The sequence below is a fragment of the Canis aureus genome, chromosome 36 (assembly GCF_053574225.1).
Source record: "Canis aureus isolate CA01 chromosome 36, VMU_Caureus_v.1.0, whole genome shotgun sequence".
Lineage (NCBI taxonomy): Eukaryota > Metazoa > Chordata > Mammalia > Carnivora > Canidae > Canis > Canis aureus.
In genome coordinates this window covers 12,006,086-12,028,909 of record NC_135646.1, presented here as the reverse complement: position 1 = coordinate 12,028,909, position 22,824 = coordinate 12,006,086, and the positions used below count along the sequence as shown (strand labels likewise).

Below are 22,824 nucleotides of genomic sequence, written 5' to 3'. Positions count from 1 at the left end.
CAAAACAAAACAATTTATATATTTAATTCCAAATTGCTGGGAGGGAGTATTACATAGGTTCAGAATGGACTAGGTGGCCTCAATTCGATCACTGGTGGCTAAGGGTGGTGATCACAGTGTAAAATGTTGCTGTGAGAGGCCCATCTGTGCAAATGAGGTGGGGCAGATAAGGTGGTAATTTTCAGATAATTAAGAGTTTCCTATTATGGCACAATTGGTAGAGTTGTTATAATAGGGCCTCAAGTGGTATTTCTGGCCAATTAACATTTCTAATTATACACTTAACAATTTAAAATCCCACCATTCATTCTTTTCAATGAAACAAATAAGATTTTCCTGCTGTTTGTTGAGTCTAGAGTTAATTCCATGTCAATCTGGAAAATGTCTATCTCTTAGCTAAGAGCTTTGAGAGGGGATCTCAGGACAATGTGAATGGAAAGATTTTAGGGATTGAAATCTGTCTTGGTATTGACAAGATAGAAAGGTAATCATTACAGCTAAAATTTGCTGAGCTTTATGAAGTGGTGGCCAGGGACCATGCAAATAACTTTATATAAATTATTTCATTTAACTCTATGCAAAGGGTTTTAATTATGACTGTTATCTTTGAGAAAACGAAGTAGTGACACAGAAAGTTTAAGTAACTTGTGCAAATTTGCTTAGCTAGTAAGTGGTAAAGCCAGGAAAACCACACCTCTGTCATCTGTGGAAGTAGATGACACCTGGAAGCTAAGTGTCACCTCATAAGTGAAAAAATGTCATTATTCTAGAATTAAGAAAAGAAAAAGATCAGTAAAATTCTTTTCTTATTTGGGATTCTGAGGATCAGACTCCAGTATTTTGGAAATTGATTGTAGCATGGTTCTTTGCATTTACCTTATTTATTTCTCCATTTTATTATCCTCAGAGAAGACTTTCTTGATTTTGTATTTCCCCTCTCCAACCTACCTCCACCCCAGTGCAGCAACATATTTATCTTCTCAAGGCCTCCACTGTTCAGGTTCATTGGCAACAACCACGTCTGTCTTGCTAACAGCAGCTGGCATCACCTTCACAACCTTGTGAGTAAATGCCATTCTTATTTTTATTTAGAAGAAAAAATGAAGTGCAAAGAGCCTAAGTAATTTACCCAAGGTCACACAACTAGCTTTTTTTTTTTTTTTTAAATTTAAGAATTGTTTTAAAGTATGGACAATGTTTGTCAAACTATTCCCTTTCCCTGTCTGCCACACCCATTTCTTGCCTTCCACTCAACACACACACACACACACACACACACACACTCATCACATAGAGTAAATCTTAGGGTTTTTTACACATTGTTTTTTTAAGTTCTATGGTATTGTTAAAAGTTAAAAAATATGAAGTACTACTTCAGCAGAGTAGATGTACAGGTAACTGTGTATTCTGAACTTACATAAAGTTCAGGCTTGTTATTATTTTTGGCACTGTTGCTGCAAGTACTGCCTTATGCCAAGGCTCACAGGGGATATTTCAATTTTTTTTTGTTATTTCATATAAGATTGAATTCCCTATTCCCCAAAATGATCAAACCAGAATCTGTTGTTTGTTTCACATGGGGATACACTTCCTTTAACCTTTGCTCTATGAGCAACCTTTGTTCCAGTCCAATATATATTATGTCATTAAATATTTTTTAGCATCGAAGGTTATATACAAAATTTGGTGATACCTCTATGGATGCAGTTATGATTTGCATAAAAATCCTTTTAAAAATGATTCCATTTCATCTTTCATATAATAGAAAATGGAGTTGCACATATGCACATGCATGCATGCCACATGTTGCACACCACGCATATAAGCATCAAACACAAAGTATTTCTCTATAAGTATCCATGGCCTTTTCCTCAGTGCCAATATTTTGTGTATCCTCCAACTTTTTTCTAAGATGCTGTGGAAAGTAAACATCCTCTGAGTAAGCCTCTTCTGAATCAGATGCTTTACTTGAGAAACTTAGTAGCTGTCTTCCATCTCAATGAAAGTAGCCAAAGGACCCTAGTGGCTAGCAAACACTTCTGTGGAAACAAACATATACTTTATTTCCTCCTTATTACAGTATAACACAATTGTTGTTACTTAAAAAAAGGCTAACTACAAATAACAAATTTTGCAATTACAATATAGAATTTAGAATGCCTTAACAGGTTGGTGATGTTTAAAAAAATAGAACAAGTAAATGGAGACTTAATATTATGACTTAGATTTTAAAAGATCTGAAAGTAAAAGGTTAATGAGGGAATCTTATTTATTATTTGGTAGGATAGTAAAAGTTGACAAGTAAATCATATCAGATATAAGATAAATGGCTTTAAGTCCAGGGCCACACTGATGTTCAGTTGAACACAAGCAAACAACCCACCAAGGCAACTTTGAAAATACAGCCAGCATAGGAAGATGAATAAGAAAGGAGGAGACAAGAGGAATTTTCTTCCAAAGGGCAGGCCAGATTCTTGTTCGAACACCATGATCACTTTCTAAGATCTAGAGAGCTTGAACAAGGATTTGGAAAATAAGAGGAGAAACTGGATTTTAGTGGGTTCTTATCATAGAAGCTACTGTGAACTGGTTTTCCATTCCACCGAAGTACAAACGAGAGACAAATGGGACAAAGAACAAAATTGGAGAAGTAGATTTTTGAAGAGATACAATGCATCTCAATTGATAGTTTTCTAATGGTATCCATGGTAAGTATAACTGTGAGGTCCAATAGTGAAAGTGAATTAAAAAAAATTGTAGCCTTATGCCTATAATATTTTATCACAGTATTTCATTTAGTTTAATATTTCCTAAAATAACTCAATATTAAATTCTTTAAACATGTACTAAATTTAAAAAGAAAATATATAATATACATGAAACACCTACTCAAATTTAACAGTATTTAGTCATATTTGTTTCAGATATAGTTCTTTCTCAGGCTTTTTGGTTTTATTTATTTTATGATGCTGTAATTACATTGATAGCATCCTCTTGCCCCATCCTCAAATGGTCCCCATATGCTCAGGAACAGGTAACCAATAACCTAAAGATGGAAGATATTCATTCTGAATATGTCTTTACTTTATATCTTGACTATATATATTTGTACCTATGACAGCATGTGGTGTTGAGCTCTCGGTGTTTCATGTTTTTACATAAATAACATCTTTCTCTCTCTCTCTCTGTATCTTTTTACATTTTAGTTCTCATTCAATTTTATATTTTCAAGATTTATTCATGTTGGCATATATAGATATTGCACATGTAGATACAATGAAATTCTGTGAAGTAATTAAAGCAAATGTGCTAGTTTCATCACTTATAAATAGCATAGCTACTGACAAAATGGGGAAGACCTACAAGCCTGTTTAGTTCACTTATATGCTATTTTATAGCTAGCCAAGGCATGAGGATTCTAAAGGTAAAAATATTTGATCTGCCCAAGACACCAATATGTACAGGAAGAAGGACTAAGGCATAGTCAGGAAATATTTAGCCTCTTTTTGTTGTCTAAGGGTGTCAAATTGGTTATCAGTTTAATCCTTCCAAGACCTTCCCAGGCACATTATAGGATCATCCACAGAAGGGATCAAACTATGGGCTCCTGTCCTATGAGTGAAGGATTGTAAATTCCATCCCACTTCACGTGGCACCTGCGTGAGCTCTGGGCAAGGTCCTGCAAGGAGAAGATCACACACAGGAGAAGATCCAGGTGGGATGCTTGAGAGTCTTTGTACAATTGAAAAGAGGAATATTGGGATCCCTGGGTGGCGCAGCGGTTTGGCGCCTGCCTTTGGCCCAGGGCGCGATCCTGGAGACCCGGGATCGAATCCCACGTCAGGCTCCCGGTGCATGGAGCCTGCTTCTCCCTCTGCCTGTGTCTCTGCCTCTCTCTCTCTGTGTGTGACTATCATAAATAAATAAAATTTAAAAAAAAAGAAAAGAAAAGAGGAATATTCTACTTACACCCACACCAAGCAGGTAGTCACAGCAGTCCAGGCGAAAAAATGTGAACTGAGAGGATGTGAGGCAGCACACAAGAGGTATTCAATACAAATGCAGGACTTTAAAAATTGAATTTACAGACCAATTGCAAGTTACAAAAAATGTGATGATTGATTTTGGTCAAAGGCCCAAATATCAATAGACATGTTCAGATTTTAAGCTTAAAAAAACCTTTACCTTGAGACAGAACATATTTTTAAATCTTGTTTAGTCTAAAATAACCTTTGCAAAAGAGATTGGCAACAGATTACCTTTTGTTGGAGACACATTCTTAAATTGCAGTTATTTTGGTTGTGGAAGAAGCAGAGGGCAGTGGTAGTATTAAGTTAATTAAGGAAAATATTACAGAAGATAGTGTTTTACAGGAAAGATTTGAATAGGCTTAACAGTAATTATTTCTGCATGGTTGGCAATCAGACTCCAGGTGAACAGAGTAGATCTTATCTTAAAACAAGAGCATTCAGAGGCTGAGTCTATCAAATTAATATCAGGAGTGCTTGGAGTGAGATAGAAGGCTGTAACTTTGAAAAGAAAATCTTACAGTTATATTCTGCAAATTCAGCTTTCAACAGGTAAAGTGAAAGAATCACATTCATTGTTTATTTTCTTTCCAAAAGGTACCTGTGATCCAAGAGATGTAGTTCAAAAATGCAGATGGATGTTCCCCAATGCCCCACCTAGTGTCCTGTCTAATTTAAAAAGAGCCCAGTGCAATTTATCAGGAGAGAAAAGAGAAAACAGAAAAGAAATAAAAAGAGCTCCTTTGGCTACATTTAAATAGTGCTGAATAATGATGCCAGGTTTTGTTGCTAACCCAGCAAGTACACTGATCAATATTGTGCAGAACCAAATGTAGTAGACTAAGTCAAATACTATTTCAGAATAGTTCATCATTTTTGCCAGCCTGTGCAGTGCTCAAAATGGGAAATGTTTCATATGATCTCAGATGTAGCAAAGTTCTTGGGCTTCAATCAAGTATAACTGTGAATTCCTGAAAAAGTGAAAAGTCTGGGAAATTGATCCCAAATTTGGCATTATAAAAGACAAAAATAATTATCTACATTCTCATGTATAATTGTTTCCTTATTCCCAGGAAGATAGAAGTTAAACCAGGGGTCAGATATTTTAATCTTTTGGTTAGTTTTAAAGGAATGATCACATAGTAATGCAGTAAAACAGCCCCAAGTTAAAAACCTTTTTGTAGTAAACTTCGTAGATTAATCATTGGCATTTTGAATACAGTCCTTAAATTACATTTGGTAAGCCATTTGTAGTCAAAATATATCATGTCTATGACCAAATAGATCTATTATTAAAATGAAAAGTGAAACCTTTTCTAGCTGCTGTATTTTAATCACAACAATGAAAGCCAACATATATTGTGTGGGATACAATTCAGTTTTCTTACATTAGAATATAATTTGAATTATACTTGTCTCACCATTAGCTTTTTTTCCTCCATTATGGCTTTCTATCTGACTTTCAACAACCAAAAGGGGATTTTTTTTTTGAAGTTGATATTTAACTTAAAATAAAAACTTTCAAAACGTTGAATATATGTCAGCAATTTTGAGAGACTAAAACCTATCACAGAAATTTTTTTTAGGAGAATGGCTAATGCTTGATAGAAATATAGTCTGAGAAATTTCTTATATTTTTTTGATATATGTCTTTTCTTTTTGGATGTTCCTACCTAACAGTAGCTTCATCAATTTGGAAGATTCAATGTTTTCTCCTTCAAGGACAACAAGGCACAATTTAATTTTCAAAGTGCTGAAGTAATATTATTTCTAAAATATACATATATTTTCTGTGCTTTGTTTTTATTTAAGTGTATTATCCAAATAATATCAGATTGCTAAAAAATTAAAAATGCTAAGATAGGATATCAAAGAAAATAAAATATTTTAAATGACATAAGAATAGAAAAATGAATAAGTGCCATTTTCCAGTCTGGTATTCAAACTGTGGAAGACATCAGAGAATTTGGAGTTTGGTTTTTCCTAATGCTAAACTAAAAATTCACAAATGCGCTTAAAATGCCCATAGTATTCTAAGTAAATCATTATGACTATCCTCCAAACATATTTTCTAAACTCATAAACATCCTAGTAGTTATTATTACTATTATTACTATTATTATTAATTATTATTATTATCAAAATATTCTGCCTGACAGCAATTTTCATGTATATCCTTCTTTCACTGCTAAAAAAAGTATCTTCATTAACAAGGCCTCTGGTACATCCCTCAGTGACTAAAACAGTGACGAGCTGACCTTGGTTTCCTTCTGTGGTATGTGCTTAGAAGACACATTTTTTTGTTTTTGTTTTGTTGTTGTTTATTGAGGTTGGGAGAGAAAGAAAAGACCATGCTTGAAGAGTTTACCTAAGGAGCCTCCTGCACACAGGTTCTATTGTATTGGGATGATCTGGAAAGTCTGCCCCTACTGTTTTTACCTAATCTCCTAAGCCTGCACTCTAGATATATAAGGCTACACAGATCAATGAGTATTAACAAGTACAAGTATGTTGGAGTAGTTCCCAGAAAAAAGATAAATTTAGTCTTTCTAGTCAACTCTTTGTTAAGGTAAAAAAGAATTGACAGCAAGCCGTTTAGCACATTTGCTGGAAAGATGTCCAGTATGCAGAGAGACTATGTCCAAGAGCTTCTAGAGAATTTGCAAAAACCTATGAAAACCTACTGATCACTGATTCCTAGAAAGACCAAGTGAAGAATACATCTGATTCTGCTGATATGGTAAAGTTCTTTATTGAACTTTAATAAACAGTATGAATTCATATCTAAAGTGCCTATTACAGTGTCAGGTACTATATCATCATCATCATCATCATCATCATATCTAACATTTATTGAGGATTATTACATACTAAGTACAGAGTAGTAAGTATTTTATATTCATTACCTTTTAACTTTCAAAAACCTTATGAGGTTTTTTTAACTTCATAAAGAGGATTTTTAAAAGCCTCCAGTTAACATGGTACTTAATAATGGGAAACAATAAGCTATTCTACTAAATTAGGTTCAAGACCAAGATAGCCCTTCTCATCTCTCTTTTCAACATCTTACAGAAAGTCTTTGTTAATGCAATAAGGCAAGAAAAGGAAATAAAAGGTATGCAAATTGGGAAGGAAGATATAGAACTGTCTTTGTTGGCCAATGACATGATTGTCTATGTGAAAAATTCAGAAGATCAACCCAAAACTCCAGGAACAGTAAGCAGTTATAGCAAGGTTGCAGGTTACAAGGATAAAATATTATTAAATAAATGTCAATCACTTCCTGATACACCAACAATGAACAAGTGGAATTAGACTTTAAAAACACAATACCATTAGCACTCTCAAAAATGAAATATTAGGTATAAATCTAACAAAATATGTGTAAGATCTATATGAGGAAAACAACAAAACTCCAATGAATGAAATCAAAGAATTAAATAGAGAGATAATTTATGTTGATGGATAGGAACACTTGGTAATTGTCAAGATGTCAGTTCTTTCCAGTTTAATCTCTAAATTCGATGCTATTCAAATTAAATCCCAGCAAATTATTTTATGAGTATTGACAAACTGCTTTTAAAGTATATAGGTAGGTGTGCCTGGCTGGTTCAGTTGGTAGAGCATGTGACTCTTAACTTTGGGGTTGTGAATTCAAGTCCCACATTGAGTTTAGAGATTACTTAAAAATAAAATCTAAAAAACAAAATAGGGATGCCTGAGTGGCTCAGCGGTTGAGCACCTGCCCTCGACCCAGGGCATGATCCTGGAGTCCCAGGATCGAGTCCCACATCGAGCTCCCTGCATGGAGCCTGCTTCTCTCTCTGCCTATGTTCCTGCCTCTCTCTCTCTCTCTCTCTCTCTCAATGTGTCAAATAAATAAATAAATAAATAAATAAATAAATAAATTCTTTAAAAAATAAATTAAAAATTAAAAAAATAATAATGTATATGTGGAGAAGCAAAATATCCAGAATAGCTAACACAATATTGAAGTTGAAGGACTGACACTTCCTGACTTCAAGACTTGCTCTATAAAGTTTCAGTAATCAAGGCAGTGTGGTATCGGTGAAAGAACAGAAAAAAAAGATCAATGGAACAAAAAGTGAGGACAGAAATAGAAATTCGTGAACAAAGTCAACTGATCTTGGACAAGGAGCAAAGGCATACAATGAGGTCAAAATAGTCTTTTTATCAAAAAATGCTCGAACAACTAGACATCCACATGCAAAATAAAATTAGACACAGAATTTATCCTTTTCAAAAAAGTTAATCCAAAACAGACTACAGATATAAATGTAAAATGCAAACTTTAAAACACTTATAAGATAACATAGGAGAAAAACCTGGATGACCTTAGGTATGGTGATGGTTTTTAGATACAACACCAAAGACACAGTCCAGAAAAGAAATAATTGATAAGGTAGACTTCATCATAATTAAAAATTTCTGCCATATGAAAGACAATATCAAGAGAATTAGAAAACTGGATGCAAACTGGGAGCAAGTATTTGCAAAAGGCACATTAGATAAAGGACTCTTATCTAAACACGTAAATAACTCTTAACACTTCACAGTAAGTAAACAGACAACTCAATCTTTTAAAAATTAGCCAAAAACCTTAATAGACACCTCACTTAAGAAGCAAACAAGCGAACATATGCTCCTCATTATATATTATAAGGGAAATGCAAATTAAAGCAATTCATACCTATTGGAATGGCCAAAATTCAGAACTCTAATAACATCAAATGCTGATGAGGATGTGGAGCAACAAGAAGTCTCATACGTTGCTGGCAGGAATGCAAAAGTGGTATAGCTACTTTGGAAGACAGTTTGGCAGTTATTTAGACAGTTAAGCGGTTTAGGCAGACACTAACAGTTTAGTTTCTTACAAAACTAAACATGAGAAAAAAAAAAAAACTAAACATAATTTTACCATCCATTATGCTCCTTGGTATTTATCCAAAGGAATTAAAAGCTTGTTGTCCACACAAAAGTCTGCACATCGATGTTTTTAACAATTTCACTCATAATTGTCAAAACTTAGAAGCAACTGAGATGTCTTTCAGTAGGTGAATAAATATATAAACTGTGGTACATCTAGAGAATGGAATGTTATTCAGCACTAAAAAGAAATGAGTATCAAGCCGTGAAAAGACATGGAGGAAGCTTAAATGCATATTACTAAGTGAAAGAAGCCCATCTGAAGATGTTACATGCTGTATGTCTAACTGTGTGACATTTCTTGAAAAGGCAAAACTATGGACATGGTGCAAAAAGGAGTTTGGGTGGGAGAATGAATAGCCAAAGCACAGAGGATTTTTAAATAATAAAAATACTCTAAATCATATTATAACGAAAGATATATGTCATCACACATTTTTCCAAATGTACAGAACTCACAACACCAAGAGTGAACCACAATATAAGCTATGGATTTAGGGTGGTTATGATGTGTCAGTATCTATTTGTCCTTGATAACACAAGTACCATTCTGGTGAGCGATGTTGATAATGAGGAAAGCAAGCATGTGTGGTGGCAGAGGAGATATGGAAGGTCTCTGAACCTTCTTCTCAATTTTGTTGTGAACCTAAAACTGCCCTAAAAACTTTTTAAAAATAAAATCACACACACACACACACACACACACACACACACAAACCCACACAAATCCTGTGGGTTCTCTTATATGACCATTTTGCAGATGCTATTCTTTTTTTTTTTTTTTTTTTTGCAGATGCTATTCTTAAAAATATTTTCAACTGAAACTATATAGATGATAGTGATAGATTAGTAGATATACATATAGATATTACATAGCTTGATATTGCAGTTATTTGAAGATAGACAATCATGTAAATTATATCAAATGATAGATTTTTTTCTAGAGCAATAGTCATGATAACAAAGAGTCTCTAGCTATAGAAAATAGAAAATGTTTGCACAAAGGACAATATTTCCATGATATGTAAAATGATGCAGTAGACAATAGAGAGGAGGGTTTACAAAGCAAACATTGGTGACTTTCATGTGAAATAATTTCTTCATCTCCTTCCATTACCAGTCTCCATCCACTGGAATCCTACAGAGTCCCAAACTCAAGACCAAGAGGTAAATAAACTGATAAGATTTGGAAGACATTTGGGTTTCAAAATTAACTTCTGCAATGATTCGCAGAAAGATTTATCGTTAAGATTTGATGGGATAAGATGTATGTTTGCTTAGAATATGATAATATCTGAGTGTGCTTAATAGTGCAAGATTAAACAATTTGAAAATAACACCCCATGTCAAACAGGCATGTGCTTGCACGAAATTGTAAGGAAAGCATTATGAAAAAATTTTGGAATGAGAATAAATGAATTAAAAATTAATATTTACTTAAAAACCACTCATTCAATTTGTGTCTATTAAAAAATTGCTTTCAAAATATATATTGAAAGGTACACTTGCGGGCAAAATGCAGTAGTGATATCCTACTGGATATCCATGTTAAAGGATCACTGGACAAATGGCATTTTGCAAAAGACATGACTATCTTTACTGACTTGTTTCATCTTTTATGAGCTTAATAAAGCAATGAGTGCATTTACTATTCTAAACTTAACTGATCAATAACACCATTGGTGAATTAGCATTATTCTTGGGAAAAAGTGACTGTTGTCATGGTGAGGATTATCAGAGATGCAAAAAGGAATCCAAAAGCATTCTTAATTTACAAAATTCACTGTAGCACCTGATGTGATAAGAGCTCCTGACCTGTGCCATCTCAGTAAGTTGTAGATCTCACTCACCTAATGTCATTTTTATTATATTCTAAGAAAAAAATGGAAAGAATATTGAATAATTGTCTTCTCTTTGAGCCCAAATTAGACTTAAACTGTCTCAGATCAGATGATTAAGCAATCTAATTTTTAAAACCTCAGCTTTAAAATCCAGTGACAATAAGAGGACAAATTAGTGGTCTCTTTCATAGCAAGCAACTAACAAATCACCAAGCATCTCTTAAGTGGCTACTTTCTGCTGAGGAATTAATGTAGCTGAAAACATTTATTTGATTTTTCTCCATCCTTCTTTTTCCAAATGAGTAATAATTTTTAAACTTTTTTTTTCCACTTAGATAACTGAAACATATACAATGAAGTATTACTCTAAATGTATATTTACTTCCAACTCTGATTTTTACATTTAACAATAGTTAATTATTTTGCCTTTTAATGCCTTTTAGATGGTGCAATTTGTGCCTAATGCCTTAGCTTTCCTCCTCGGTCACACAGCTGGAGTGGAACATGAAGACTCTGTGGAGCACGTCTCTCTGGGTGAACGTTTAAAAAAAAAATCACAACTAGTAGGCAAAAAGCCATTTCCTCTAGTCAGGCTGTGGTTATCTTGATCTAGCATGACAAATTGGTGTTCCCAGAGTGGCTGCAAAGTAATCAGACTGTGACAAATGGTTTACTTATAGCAATTTGTTTCCATTTTACTGAAAATTTCCACAGTCTTAAAAAAATAAAAAGATTTTTAATGGCATTTGAACATTGTTGAAAATGAGCTGCTTGAAATGCCCAAAGCTGGAATCTAGAATCATTGAGATCTCCCAAGAGATGCAATAGGAGAAAATCATGCCTCCCTCCACTGATGACAGCAGAGTGTCCCTCTACCTCATGCAGAGTCCTTTAAGACTCTGTTCTCATTGTGAACTAGAGAGTCCTTGGCACAGGTGATTTCTGGTTTACCTTCTGAATTTTTAACTTTATGATGGTGCAAAACCAATACGCATTCAGTAGAAATTGTACTTGGAGTTTTGATTTTGCATCCTTTCCCAGACTAGCGATATGCCCCCACGATACTCTCTTAAAATGCTGGGCAGTGATAGCAAGCCACAACTCCCAGACAGCCATGCAACCATGAGGGTAAACAACAATACACTTACAACCACTCTGGACCCATACAATCATTCCTTTTTTCCACTTCCAGCATAGTATTAGATGAGTTGCATGAGATATTCAACACTTTATTACAAAATAGGCTTTGTGTTAGATGATATTTCCCAACTGTAGGTTAATGTAAGTGTTTTAAGCACATTTAAAGTAGTCTAGGTTAAGCTATGATGTTCAGTAGGTTAAGTATATTGAATGCATTTTGCTTGATGATATTTTCAACTTAGCATCACATTTGTCAGGACTTAACACATCACGCATGGAGGAAGATCTAGATCAAGTATAGTAAGATTCATCTTTTCTAAGGGTCTGCCCAAGCCGGGCAAGGCCCACTCTTGTTGCAATAGAGGAACATCTATTGGGGCTTGGATTCTCTATAACCTGGCCCCCATCTTTCAGGAATGGTATTTCCATATCCCTGCCTACGTATGTTGATCTTTCAGAAATTCTTTTTGTCCTTGGTTAGACCCTCTACAGTGACTCACGAACTGATTTGTTCTATGGCCTAAGCTGCTTCCAGGGTAATGCTGTCTTCCCTTTCTCACCTTTGTAAATCTATGGATGGTCTTCAACTGATCCTCTGTAGGATTTTGGAGAAGAGACCTCTCTCTTTTATTCCCTACTTTCCTAAAGGAAGATGAGGATTGGGGCATAGAAAGGCAAGGTGTAGGGTTAAGAGTTAGCACTGTGACCAACAGCCATTGACTAAGAAATTTGCCTGTGTTACCTCATTTCACTCTGGAAGGTCAGCATTATTCTCTCCATTTTATAAGTAAATGTGACTTAGAAAGATGAAATGAATTGTTAGAAATCAAATATCTGTGCAGTCTTTTTCCTCTCCACATCCTCAATGCCATGACTTATTTTTCTTTTTTTTAATCTGAATTCAATTTGCCAACATATAGTACATCATTATTTTCTGATGTAGTTTTTAATAATTCCTCAGTTGCATATAACACCCAATGTTCCTCACATCACATGGCCCATAATTGCCCATCACCCAATTACCCCATCCTCTCTCTCACCTCCCCATGCCTTATTTTTATTTCTCAATTCATAGGTAGTATGAGGCATTCTTCCTTTTCCATTGGTCTGTGTTGCAAGTTAATTTTTTTAAAAGGTGAGAAAACTTTCCGTTAGCAGAGAAATAGTAATAACCTAGAAACTTAATTAAATGGAAAGAAAATGAAAATGATTTCTTAAAGATATTGCAATGTTAAGCTTTAATTCATATATATGTATATGAATTATACATATATATATAGCCACTTGCTTTACTCTGTACATACTTGCTATTTTTACACTGTATTACTCCTTTAATATTATTGTCCTAACTCTTATCTAAATATACACTGAAAAAGAAGTCTCTAAACAAGAAAGTATGTTATTTATTCTTTATAATGTATCTTTATAGGTCTAGTTATAATACTGAAATAGTAATTTCCATATGCCGGTAGTATTTCCTAATAATTATTGGAAATTCTTTGCATTGCCATAGGATTCCACTTAGCTATAAATTAAGTAGTCATAACTCATGATCTCTTTCTGATGTTCTACTTTATTTTGGAGTCTCTTCCTCTTCCCAACCTGTTTTGTTTCTCCGTTAGTGATCAGATTATTTCTTGGGCTTAAAACATGTGACTCTCCTTCTGTCCTTTACTTTGAATTCTAAGAAAGGTTTTGAGATATATACAATTCTTTGTTTTGTCAACAGAAGAGAAAAAGAGAAAGTTATTTGATTTTGTTTAAATAACAAATATTGTTTGTATTTTTCTCTTTTAAATGAAGCAAAAATCAGTTAGACATGTTTCACACAAGACATAATTAAAACAACCCACAGTATATTTAGTCATAGCTTGCTACCTCAACCATCATCGCTAATCTGATTGTATTCATTTTCCCTCATATTATTTAAAAATTATATTTCCAGCTTAAAATAATAAATATAGTTTCACTGTTCTAAGAAAATAGGGCAAATAATTAAAGATGCAGATTGATGAAAATATGTAAGCAATGTGTAAAGAAAAATAATGATTCTTAATCTGCCAGGACTTTGGTAATCCAAAAATAGTCCTCAAGAATTTTTTCTTCTTGGTTTTTAGTTAGTATCAAATATGGGCTTTATATTTATCACTAGAATGTATATCTGGGATCTACTTTTATTTTCATTCATAGATTCAAATAATATGCCTTTGTACCCTATTACATACCTCAGTTTTGGAGGAATTGTCTGATTATTTCAAAGATTAGGAAAGTTCTATTCTTGTTTGAAGTTATGATATTGTTTACTGATTTAACTTGATTCTGGGTTAGATGACAAAGTCATATTGGGAAAAAAACTACTATATATACTGTGCTGTCATTCTTTTGCTTTGGGATACATTGATTAGATAGGCATGCCGATAAAAGGGGTTAAGAGGGTAAGAATTTTATCTTTGCCTCCAAATTTTTTTTAAAAAATTTAAAAAATATTTTATTTATTTATTCATGAAAGACACAGAGAGAGAGGCAGAGACATAGGCAGAGGGATAAGCAGGCTCCCACTGGGAGCCCAATATGGAACTCGATTCCAGGACCCCGGGATCATGCCCTGAGCTGAAGGCAGATGCTCAACAACTGAGCCACCCAGGGGTCCCATGTCTCCAATTTTTAACATGATACATCACATTTTAAAAATTAATAAAATGATGCAACATATATCATTCTTTTTTTTTTCTCCAAGGAAATTACATATTGGACATGACTCATGCATGGTGTTAGACACTTTTTGCAGGGCAATGATAATTCCCTAGGGTTCTCTCTTTCCTCTAGGGATTGAGTGAATATTTACAAGCTCCTCAACCCATTTCAAAGACTTCCAGTCACCTTGAATCACTATGATTCCATTAAGCAGCGTGTATTAATGTGGAGATGACATTACATTCACTCTTGCACGTTGCTAGCAGAGTATTAAACTACTAAACTCAGAGGCTGTCTTCACCAACATGCTTCAAATCCAAAAAAGCAGACTTATTAGAAATAATGAGTTCCAAACTGAATTAGAGTATGAGCTTCATAAGATCTAAGATATATTCTTTCTAAAGATCTTAGAGATAGTTTGTTGAAGAGCCATTTCATAAACCTGACATTATCTCTTTAGGAATGCTTCTGGATTAAATTGTTGCTATAGTTCTTCCTTACAGGGAGAATTTTCTTGAAACATAAATCCAGTGTCAATCTTTTTGAATATTCAACAAAGACTGCTGCCTACTATTTTTATCAAAGCAGTAACTTTGAAGATAATCATTTCAATTATGCCTCTCTTCCCTCTTACGGTTTTCCACCAACCCAAATTCAAGCACAGTTCACTTCTCCTTTTTAACAGTGGCTGCTGGAACCTGCATACTTTTACCATACCACTCTGTAGCCTTAATCTCTTCACAGAAAAATCCTACTACCTAGTTATTGATTTGGAACCTGGATCTCCCCTGAAAATTACCTCTTTCCCTCTTCCCAATTGGGTGAAAGCTTTTTATATTTTCAAGCCCAAGGTACATGATGACCTAGAGTTAGTACTAGTAATTTCCTAACTCCCAAATATTTTTTTTTATCTTAAAGCAAAAATTACTCTTTAAGGATCATGATAACTCTACACACCATTATTAACTTCTCATTATTGACGTCATCCTTTGCCATCTTGACTACCTTATTCATTCTCTGTGGGCTTTGGAACCTAGCTCTCGGACTTCTTTATTTCCACAGTAAAATCAACCATCATCATTTGTTTAATTTCTACAGCATGTAATCTTCCCAACAAATAGTTTCAAAGTACCTTGACTTTGATATCAGCATTCCTACCCCTACGCCACTCCCAATTCCACCACTACAATACTGTGGACCTCATCATTCAAAGTCTTGCATAAAATCTTAAAATCCAAAGTGTCATCATCTTACCAAGTCTCTTGCCTTTTTTGGTTTGTCATGCCTGTTCTTATTCATGAAGAACTATGAATTCTCTTTCCCTCTGCTTACACACAGTTTGTCACCACTTCAGAGTATCTCTCTGCTTGACACCTTTGTAGTTTGTTTCATCAACATCTATGCTAGTATCTTAACACTGCCATTCCTTCACTTCACAATCATGAAAATTTTCAGATCATCTATCTTGCATGTGTGCAACCATCCATCTTGTCATTTGCTGTTCCCAGACTTCTGAACACTGTTAGAGAAAATAAACCATTGTGTGAATTAGTGCCAACTATTTGGTCTCCAGATGGGTTTTCAGCAGAGCTCAGCAATTCTTTTTCAAGTCCTTGGTTCTGTTGTCTCTCCAGTTCTCATATATGCTATTTCCGAGCAAAACTAATAACGTTATACTTCTTATTGCACAACTATTTTTATTTTCTTTTTTTTTATTTTCCTCATTTTCAAGAAGATAACTTGCCTCTTACTTCACAGAGAAATTTTCAGGCCATTTGTTTATTATATCCTAACTTCACATATCCTATTCACAAATGTGATATTGTCATGTTTCGAGATAATAAATTTGTTCTTTTCCTATTTATTTTCTAATCTTGTTCCATCAAAGACAACCAGGCCTTTTATAGTGTCTTGTTTTATGAGTGATTTCAGTTAGGAGGCTAAAAGGAGAAGTTGCCTTTATTTTTATTTGTTTGATTTTAAGTTGAGTGAATGAAGAGATCGTGATAAATGACATTGAAAGCCACAGTGGTACTGACAGAGTTCCCTTGGAAAGGAAGTGGAATAATGCTATATCCAGCAACATGTCCTTCAAAAATGAAGAGCAAGTAAGGATGTTTTCAGAGAAAATGAAGGAGAGGATTCATCATCAACAGACCTGTCCTTCCATAAACATTAAAGTCATAGGAAAATGATCCTAGATGGAAGCACAGAGCTTCAAGAAGTTATAAGAACATCAGAAATGGTAAATACAGTCATAGAATATAAACACTTACTGACTGTTCAAAACAAAAACAATAATAAAAATATCTTGTGGGATTTGTCACCTGTGTAATAATAAAAATATGACAACAGCACAAAGGTCAAGAGGGATTAAAGGAGTTAAACTGTTACAAATTTCCACATAATTAAATAAGTGATAAAAGTACTAATTTCAGAGAGATTATAAATTAAGGGCACAAACATGTAATCTAAGGAAATTTTAACAGGAAAATGCAGTAATTTTAACTAGAGTTCATAAGAGGATAATAATAATAATGATAATAATAATAATAATAATAATAAAACATTTGATCAATTAAAAAGAAAAAAAGAAAAATATAGGACAAAAAGAAAACAAGATTCTATAGTTAGACTTAAATAAGTCCATAATTACATTAAATGGACTAAAGATCCCAGTTAAAAGATTGATAATAAAATAATACCTAACAATAAGTTTTTTACAAAATACAATCTGAAAAATGTAAATATAAAGGCTAAAAGTAGAAGAATAAAAAAGATACACCAGGAAAAAATATTCTACTTACAGATAAATATCATTGAAGGCAAGAATCATATTAAAGATACAGGAGAACTTCTCAAAATTATAAAAGGTAATTCAATAGAAATGTGTAATAATGTGTAATGTGTAATAATTCTAAATGTGTAATAATTCTAAAATTATGTACAGCTAACATAAACTTAAAATATAGAAACCAAAAATAAACAGTACTAAGGGGTAATATCCACTTTAGATTTTCCAGTTTACCTGAAATAATGCTCAGTAGTCTTATGTCTTAGGTAGTATCAAAAGATAAATGGAGGGCAATATAAATTTGTATTCTTAAAAAGTTCAAGAAAAATCATCAGGTGATGCTTTCAAACATTTATTATATCTTAAACTTATGTACAATGGTTTCCCACACTGCCCTCTTCTCTTGCCTGATGCCTATATCAAGGTCATACTCAGAGCTTTGAGGTATTCTAAAAATAGATCCAACTTCACTAAAATCATTAAGCATAAAAGAAAGCATTAAGAGAAAAGTAACATTTAACTGAAAACTCATGGGGAGACAGAGAGGCAATTTACATAGCAGAACAACTATAAGAAATATAACCAAATTTCTCTTAGATATCTCAATTTTCTCCTAAGTATTCTTTTTCCCTCTAGACTTCTTGTCCTTCTCACTCTCTTTTTTTTTAATTTCTTTTCCTTTCTTTTTTGTTTTCTTTCTTTTTTCTTTTCTTTGCACCAGCTATAAAAATCTTTCCAACAATTCACTTGTATGGCCAACTTAGCACATCAACATCCTTAATTTGCTAATTATTGACAACCCGTGATACTTTAAGCACACATAACAGGTCTCAGTTTATCCAAACACATCTGCTTGTCTTAATTGAAATACCTTTTTTTGAATCATGAGGTTTTCAAAAAGAAAATTAAGCACCAAGATGTGAAATGATTTTCTTCAAGTTTATATTAAATGATTAGTGAAGCTGAAATTGCATCCTTGGCCCAGATCTTGTTATTGAATCCACATTTTCTGTCATTCACTAGATTCTTTATATAAGGCATTGGGAGAGATGTGATGAATACATAGATAAACTGGACACATTTCCTGCCTTCAATTAGTTGAATAGGCAGTTCAATAATATTATTGAAAGGAAAGACAAATGTAGTAGTAGTCTATTGGAGAATATGGAACATGATAAGGTACAGTTGACATGTCATTGAACCACTGAAGAAAATAGAATAACTCTGGAAGAAGAGAGAAAGGATGTGCATGAAAGATCTCAGAAAGAAGTAATCTTTGACCTAGAGACTACGCCGGTTTTGAATAGCTGCCAGACATGTTTATTGAATTCCAAAGAAATATTCACTGATTCCTAAAACATTTTTTGCATTATTTTTTATTTTTATTTTTATTTTTTTAAAGATTTTATTTATTTATTCATGAGAGACACAGGCAGAGAGAGAAGAAGGCTCCACGCAGGGAGACCGACGTGCAACTCGATCCTGGGTCTCCAGGATCAAGCCCTGGGCCAAAGGCGGCACTAAACCACTGAGCCACACAGGCTGCCCTGCATTATTTTTTTAACTAAAAAAATTGTCTTTTCAAGTTTCCCAAATAGTTTTATTTATTTATTTTTTGTATCTAAATAATTAGAATGTTTGAAAGCCACAGGACTATCTATAACCTGTAAAATCTCACTTTGTGGTAGTTTTTATTTATATTCCCTATTATTTTATTCCCTGAAATTCACCATTTAATTTTGTTTACTTATATATGGCATTTGGCTGAATATCAACATCTGAACTATGTGAATCCAGCATCAATTAATGGAGAAATATTGATGTTAAAATACCCAGAGAAATAAGTCATTAGTCATTTGTATGAAATTTATCCATCTCTGTCTTTAATATTATTCACTGATCTATTGAATCAAATATGCTAGTTGAATTTATCGTTTTAGGTCATATTGGTACAAGGACTTATCCAGTTCTAATTGATAAAAAATTATTTTTTTTCTGACAATAAATCATGCTAGCACACTTTCTTCCTGTGTGTTAAACTCAATGCTATACCTTCTCATTCCTACCATCTCTCAATATCTCTCAACTTTCCCTACTTCTTTCCATCTTTACGAAATCAGTTTTTTATTGTTGCTGTAACAAATTACCACAAAACTAGCACCTTAGAAAAATATGTAATTATTCTTTTACAGCTCTCGAGGACAAAAGTCCAAAATAGGTCTCACTGGACCAAAATGGTGGTGTCAACAAGGCCGCATTTCCCTGGAGTCTCTAGGGTAAAATTCATCCCCTTAAATTTTGTAGTTTCTTAAGGCTTCCTATATTCCTTGGTTCATCACCACTTTCTTCCATTTTCAAAGCCAACAAAGTAGCATTTTTCAAGTCTCTGACTCCAACCTCCTCTTCTGCCTCCTTTCCACTTTAAGAGATCTCTATGATTACATTGGGCTCACTTAGGTAACCCAAAATAATCTTATTTTAAAGTCAGTTGATAGAGACTTTAATTCTATCCACAACTGTAATTTACTTCACAACATGTAACACAACATAGTCTCAGATTCCAGCGATTAGAATGTAGACATTGTTGGGAAGCCATTATTCCACCATTTTACCTACAGTCATGGTTCTGGCCACTGTCAGCTCCAACTTGGAAGGTCTCCGTGTGTCCATTCTATTCCTGTTCCTATCCTTTTAGTACTTCCCAGAAGGATCTGACACATCATCCTCTTACCCTTCTAGATTATTATTTTTTGTAAAGATTTTATTTATTTATTCATGAGAGACAGAGAGACAGAGACAGAGACAGAGAGAGAGGCAGAGACATAGACAGAGGGAGAGGCAGGCTCCCCATGGAGATCCTGATGTGGGACTTGATTCCAGAACTCCAGGATCATGCCCTGAGCTGAAGGTAGATGCTCAACTGCTGAGCCACCCAGGCGTCCCCCTTCTAGATTATTATTTAGAATAATATCCAAATTCTTTAACATGAACTCCAGGATTATATGTAGCTGCCCTTATACAAATTCCCAATTTTCTCTCTAATCACTCTGCTTCATTGTATGGAATCACTTCCAGCTCCCTGAATGAACCACACTCTCTCTTCTCTTCACATATGTCTTTTGTCTAGAACATGCTTCCTTCTTGTATTGGCTAATTCCTCCCATCTTTTAGATATCAGTTTAAATGGTATTTCCTCCAAACACTTTTCAAACACACAAATACCTAGGGATGTTTGAGCATTCCTCATACATGATCCTTTAGAACCCTGTACTTTTCATGTCAAAACACTTAATATGTTTTAGGATATTGTAAAGGTAACATTTTTAATTTTATACATTCTCCACTTTATGGTAAACTCTACCAAAGCAGGAACTTTGTCTATCTTATTCAAGGTTGATTGCATCTCTACTGCCTGACGACCTCCTGGCATGCAGATACTGAGTGTTTCTTGATTAAATGATAACCTAGGAGAAATAGAGTCAGCCCCACTCCCCTCACCCCCACCATGGCTACCAAACTCTCAAACTGCAACCCTCTACATCTCTTCAAAACCAGGGAAATATATGCTAACTGTTTGTAAATGTTAACATTTTACTTTGGTTGCTGAGTGGTGTCCAGCATGCATCCTTGAGATATACAATGTTATTCTACAACAAAAGTAGTAAAAATACAGATAACTGAAGACAATTGATGTGCCCCAGTAACCCCTGATCAAAAAGGTGAGGTTACTGGCAAGGGTTAATAAAGACACTATAGTTGAGTTAAAGTTTCAGTCCACTTATGTACAAATATGGTGGGCCTGAAGGTAACTCAGAACAGAAGCTGATGACCAAGGATGTGTGTATGTGTGTGGAGAAGGGGGTTGGGGTGAGTAAATATGGGGTAAAGAAGAAGAGGAGGTAGTCTTGAGGGAAAATTGAACTCACTCACTCATAAATAAAATCTTTGGATAAGCTTCAATGTCTCAGCAGTGGTTATATCATGAAAGGAATTAGAGATTTATCTTTCATTTTTAAATTTGATTTATTTATTCATGAGAGACACAGAGAGAGAGAGGCAGAGACACAGGCAGAGGGAGAAGGAGGCTTCATGCAGGGAGCCCAATGTGGGACTCGATTCCGGGTCTCCAGGATCACTCCCTGGGCCAAAGGCAGGTGCTAAACTGCTGAGCCACCCAGGGATCCCCGAGACTTATCTTTTCTAATGTTTTATTTAATTATTATTTTATTGGGCTTCAGACACAGAATTAAATTTATGTGAACTCTCAGTTCATTACATATTATTTCTAAATAACTACCACCATTTCTAAAATAGAAATTAAAACTCCTATTGCAAAGTATTCTGCTCACAATGGGAATGTCAATACCTATTGAGTGCCTCTTGTACACCAGGCACTGAGTTAGGACTGCAATGCACTTACACAAGTATTAGCATCTCTTTGGCAAACCATCAGAAATGGGTGGGCTGTTCAGTGTGCTTGGGCATCATCCCTGAGGATATTTTGATAATAACACAAATGTTAGTGTCGGGAGTCCTGTGAGAAATTGTGAACTTGAGCCACAATTGGGATTCAGGTGTATAATGATCTTTTCCATGGATAGAACAATTAGTAGGACATAAAATAGGCCCTTTAGGGAGTCCAATAGAGTGGGCCAACTGGGCAAGATTAGCCCATATATAAAAGAAAGCAATGTTTCTATGTTTGATGTGAGCCTGTTTCTGCCTGACCATCCAACAACCTGACCTTCTCTTCTACTCTCTCCCTACCTATGATGATTCTCAGAAAGAAGAGAAATGTCATTTGAAGCCTGAAGCTTCTGGTAGTAGAATCCACTATGAAAGGGCTGGTCACAACAAATGGTATTTCCTCGCCAGCTAAGCAAGAGAATCTCACAGACAAGTGTAGAAAAATCAGCACCAGCACTGACAGCTTCATGGAGATCTGTGGTTTGGAGGTTGACAATGGAGAAAAAGGCAACCAACTAGGTGATCAAAGCTCGAAGAATCAAAAGGAAAGTGAAAGAAAAGGACAACAGGGCACAGTGATCACAGGCATGGGCAGCAACTATGAGTGTGGGAACCAAATGAACCTCTTCATCCTTTTTTGGCCTCAACTCCCACACACACAAACACACACTGCGCCAGAGACTCAAGGGGGTAATCAGAAAGGGTACAACAACAATAACAATAGCCATTTAGATCTGTTGAGTGCTTAATACTGTTTCCTTAACTACTCTCAACCATATAAGGTTCAAACCACAATGAAGCTCAATTTAATTAATTAATTAATCTATTTATTTACTTATTTATTTTTGGATGGAACAAATAATGCTTAGAGAAGTCAGTCACAAACTGACTGAAGATAAAGCCTACCACCAAG

General features: G+C 34.5%; 1 long non-coding RNA gene across 1 annotated transcript in view; it reads right to left on the bottom strand.

Annotated features, from left to right (window-relative positions):
• LOC144305904 (uncharacterized) overlaps positions 1-8,861 on the bottom strand; it is a 31,426-nt gene extending 22,565 nt beyond the window's left edge. The window contains exon 1 of the long non-coding RNA XR_013372925.1: positions 8,740-8,861. This is a non-coding gene — a long non-coding RNA (uncharacterized LOC144305904). The remainder of the gene's footprint in view (positions 1-8,739) is intronic.
• Positions 8,862-22,824: the final 13,963 nt, after the last annotated feature.